Raw genomic sequence first — 5306 nt, forward strand, 5'->3', positions numbered from 1 at the left:
GTGCATGTTCAAATGCGATTTGATGCCAACTTTTCTTTCCTGGAATTGCTTTATGATCTAAACAGTTCTCTTGAAAATTAATACTCAAGTTTCTTGCCATTTTCTGATCATACCTAGTAAGCTTGAGCTTTCGCCTGTTGCATGTGAGTAGCTGTGCTAGTACAAGAAGGGATTCCAGGATGAATAAAGTTAGTTTTGCCCAATAAGCTCACATTCCTAATGGAACTTGAATGGAAGCGATTACATGGCTTGTGTTGCCGAAAGTTCAGGTTAGCGTTGCTTTTATATTGTACAATTTTCCATGCTGTTTCTATCCCAAAGATGAAAAAGCAGCTGTATTGGAGCTGCCAAGTCAGGCTTCCCCATGACTGTTCATGTAACCCTGGAGTCTCACATATTTCTGGTGTGACTAAACCCATGCTTCTGCAGAGTGCATTTAGTACTGAAGTTTTACTCTCTGCACCTGGAATGAGGTGACTCCTGTGTTTAGTTAATCTGTGATAAGTAATTTTTTTTTTTTTAAATTGAAGCTGTTCTAGTTGAGGTGTATTTTAGCATAATGGCTAGAAAAATGGTATGCTGTAGTTCTGATCACTGCGGGTATTACCTTCTCTGCATTGGATTTCAAGTGGGGGGAAGTACTGGGGACTTTGTGCAGAAGTCAGACTGTGCAAGAATAGTTTAATGCAGGTTTACAGCCCTAAGCTACACTTGTGGAAATATTTACCTCCCTTAAACTTGTTGACACAAAAGCATTATGCCCCCTTGATTTTATTTATGCTGATCATGAAGTAGTTCAGACTTCATGGAAGACTGGTCCTCTGATTAACCTCTAGGGGTCTTAAGTAAAATCCATGTTGCACTCCTCAAAACAAGAATTGAGCTTGGAGCTCAGTAGATTAAAAGGTATATGTGTGTATTTTCAGTACCTGTGTTTGTCTTTGCAGTAATAAAACAAGACGTTAATTACTTTTTTGCACGTGCTTGTGGGTGTAAGTAACGGCTTGTTTCTAAAACTGATTTCCAGTGCCAGCATGAGAATGTCTTGGCTTTACAGTAGCCATTAGCACCCCAATCTTGGTTAACTGCATAATGATGGCTTTCACCAACTATATTCCTAGCTTTCTGAAATGAGGTTGTTATGACAATGGTTATGTTTAAAGTCATCTTTATTCATAAATTACTTACAGGGAGGGCCCAGATTAGGTTTAACCAACCTGCCTGTAACTCCTTTAAATATCAAAGATTTCTTTTTCTGGTACTGAAGCAACATGCGATGTCTTTCTTGGCTGCTATGCAAAACAGAAATGGCCCTTTACTGTACAAATGAAGCAGGAATTCCTTGGCATGACTTGCATCCTTCTGGATTTGTTTCCTCTGAAAGCTAGTAGGATTTCATTAGTGCCAGACGCTGAACCAGTGCAGTTAAGCGCAATGCTTGTGGTAACTCTTCAGAGAACCCACCAACAAAACCCAAACACTAATCCCTCTGGCTCTGTCGGCACCATTTTTTGTAGGAGCAGAAGACTGACTGTTGTATTTGTGATCACAAGTGTGATTATTTCTGAGATCTCTCGTAGGTGTTACAAAAGCATGGTTTGGATAAATGTCTTAAATTTCATAGAAGAGTAAGAGACTGTAGAAGGCTTCCATGATTGCTGTGTAACACTCTACTGTTTAAAAAACAAGTGAAACTTAGAATCTGGGGCTCTATTTGGAGTCTGTTCCTAGCCTTTTCCTGTATTTAAAAAAGCATCCCTCCCTATATTTTGGTGTTTGACATAAATGCAAGTTCTGTCCTTAAATCAGTGATCCATGTGATGTAAAATACCTGCTTTAAAGTTAAAGTTAGATGGTGAAGACACTTCCCCTTTAGGGTGTCTCACTTAAACCCTGGCAGATAGTAGGAAAGTGTTTCTACTTCATGTAGGTAGTGAGTCAGAGTGAAGCCACCTATAGCCTTGGACATAAATTGAAATCTTCCTTGGACACTGGCTATGATGCACAAATGGGGAAATCTGGTATTAAACAAAATTCATCCTTGCTCAGAGTTCCTGGGTGACCCATCATTTGTGTGCTTTGAAGTTAATCTCCTTGACTGCCCGTGTCAGGAGGTCATAAAAGAGAATTCTTTTTCCCAGCTCAGAAAGGTGTTTTCTACCGTGCTCTGGCTTGTAGCTCAGTGCTTTGATGGAGAAGAGAACAAATCCCTAATGCACCTGGTCTGGGGAAGAAGCAGGCTGCAAAATGTGATTATTCCTGATCTAGGTAGGTGACTGACTTGAGTCCTGAAGCATGGAATGAGGTAGTGCTTTAGGGATTGGGGACTACTGTGAGGATCTAGCTGGCAAGGAAGGTAATTTGTCCCCAAAGGCAGTGAAGGGGACAAGTGAATAGAGATGCTTACTTCCTTTTTGATGGCGAGACCCAGAAAGGCTTACCTTCACCTTTACATCCACAACATGTGACTTCCAGAAGCCAGTAACGCTACTATTCAAGTCCATGCAGGTGTTTCTGCTTCAGCAAGTCCCTGTGCCACCATGAAAAAGAATGCAGCATACTTTAATAGGCAGACATACAGGCTTCTTTCATGCCAAGTGTTCAGAAATCATTGCTTAAAAAAGCAGGAGATGGACTAAGAACAAGAGGATTTAAAACGTGCTGTCATAAACCATACCCTTTGAAATGGCTATTTACGTTACATCACTAAAAGAAAACGGGGACAGTATGTTGGCTTGCTGTAACGAAGAGCACAACTTTTGTGACTGATGTACACCAAAATAAGTATCTCACCTAGCAATATTACTATGCTTAGAGTGAAACTGTGAGTGGCTTGAGTAGGTGACAATTCTTTTTCCTACTATAATGTTTCTACCTCTAAATATTGTGGAATTAGAGTCCATTTATGACTGGGAGCTTACTCTGTCCCAAACAAGACTGTAACCATCTTTGCATGAGCAATGGGGAGGGGCATTTAAAACACGTTTGCTGGATTTATTATTCACACGTGAAATAACTGAACTGTTTCCAATTTCTACTTAAATCTGGTTCAGGTTGGTGTTGTAACATCCACATGGCATCCACAGAGCAACTACATAAGTGAAGGAGCTGGGAAAGTAGGAATTTGGCTCAGGAACCTGGAAATCCCAGAAACTGAGCTGAGCTGATGTTTGGTATGTCCTTGAGAGATGATGCAGAATTCTGTGATCATTTGCAAGATGCATAGTTCAAATGTTGATCAGAAGGTAAAGTTCCTGTGACAGAATTAGCAGATCTTTGCTGTGTTTCTTGTGCGCTTTGTAATGTCTATTTAATGTGAATGGGAATGCATTACTTTAAAAGGTGAGAAGCAAAACTAATACAAATATTGCTTTGCATAGTGGCAGCTATTAACTGTTCTTGGGATCATAACAGTATCTGTTAACATTGTGATCAGCCCTTTTGCCCCATGTTTTGTTTTGTGGTTAGGTGGAAAGAATCAAATAGCAGAATGTGGGCTCTTAACTCTCAAAGCTTCTTCATGCATTATTATTTTTGCTAAATATGTATGTAGATGTCAGAGGGGAAGTTTCAGTTTCATAATCCAATAAAAAATTGAAATAAAGCAACTGCTCTGAAGTGGCTCATAAACTTCTACCCTTTTAGCTACATCTGTCAATAACATGTCCAAGTTGGTTGGATGAACATAGGTGCACTCCTATATAAGAAGGAATGGATCACAGCAGCTGGTATGATCCATACCACTGAAAAAATAGTGGCAACAGGAAGATGTCTACAGCTACTGCCTGCTTCAGGATGTACTTCACAACAGTTCGTACTAATACTGAAGTTTTGGACATGATTCTGGGTGATGCTCTGACTCAAGGGCTACATCCTCTTCCTCTTGTTCACAGAAAGTGACTTCTGCAGGGTGGTCTACTTTAATGTAGAATATCTCAAATACTAATTTTTAAAAATTAGTATTTTTACTCATTTTAAAAGCAAAAGCTTACGTTTTGCTCCAATGTTTTGCCTTTGGGCAAGAACTGAGTACAGTGATTTCAGTCCAAAATACAGAAGATAGTGGAGGGAAAGCTCTGTGGGTGACGCCAGGGTTGGAGGCAACTGGAAGATGCAGCCTGTGCTGTCATGTTTACGGAGTTGTGGGGGGAATTACTTGGGCAAATTTATTACTGGTGTGTGCAGCTCCTGGAATAGGATTATCCTGTAAATGTGAATAAGAAAAGTTACTGCCATTAAGTCAGTAGGCATTAAATAGATCATATCTCATCTGCTTGGTGTAATCACAATGTACAGTTGCACTCAGTTGATCAACTAGTCAAAGAGCAATGTTTCTCCTAGAAATGGGTGAAGTGCAAAAAGCTTTCCCTTGCACAGCATTTGTGTTCCTTGTTCTGCTTGGTGTCAGCTGTCAGCAGCCTTGCTCAGCACCAACATAAGAGGAAAATAACACAGCAAAGTCTCTCATGATCACAGTGGCGCGACAGTGATGCTGTACAATTAACCTGGGGGGCAATGGTGGGGTGCAACAGCTGCCCTAGGGTGGCATCTCCTGTTCTGCTCCACTCTGTGGTACAAGCATGCCACTCAGCATGGAGTAAGTGCTGACAGCACCTGGGGAGATGCGAGAAAATATTTTGAAAGAGCCTCTCCACTTACCTTGCCTGGGTCTATTTCCTGACAATTAAAAATTGTTGCTCTTTGAGCTGAAAGTGTAATAAACCATTTGCCATAATTTAGGTGTCACCTAGGTATGTTTGACAACACAGAGCAGAATTGTTTTGTAGTTCTCCATACATGAAAGCCCCCTTGGAGAGCATGAAACTGAGGCACAGAACTGCAGTGACTGGCCCAGTGGGAATAAAAACTACGGATGCCAGTTTGTACTTCAAACTTATTCCTGTTGCTTCATGTTTTGCAAGGTCTCTATCAGGCTTTTGGGTCAAATGAGCATGGGACATGACTGTGGATGAGGACGGGAGTGGCAGACACACCCACCTGCAGATGCTGCCATCCTGTGACTAGCAGAATGTGTGGGCATAAATCCTGGCCTAATGTGTCCCAGAGCATCTCTTGTTAAGCACAGCCCTGCTGCAGTCTGCACTAGTTAGGTCTAGTGGTATTAATGGCATAGTGGAGTCTGATTAGCCATGTCAGAATAAATTAAATAATAAAAGCATTACTAAGAGCTAAGTTTAAATAAAAGTTCATAGAACACAGAATATCTCAAGTAGGAGGGGACCCATAAGGATCATCGAGTCCAACTCCCTGCTCCTCACAGGACTAAAACTAAACCATATGACTGA

Source organism: Haliaeetus leucocephalus, unplaced genomic scaffold (genome assembly GCF_000737465.1).
Source record: "Haliaeetus leucocephalus isolate CR32 unplaced genomic scaffold, Haliaeetus_leucocephalus-4.0 Scaffold182, whole genome shotgun sequence".
NCBI lineage: Eukaryota > Metazoa > Chordata > Aves > Accipitriformes > Accipitridae > Haliaeetus > Haliaeetus leucocephalus.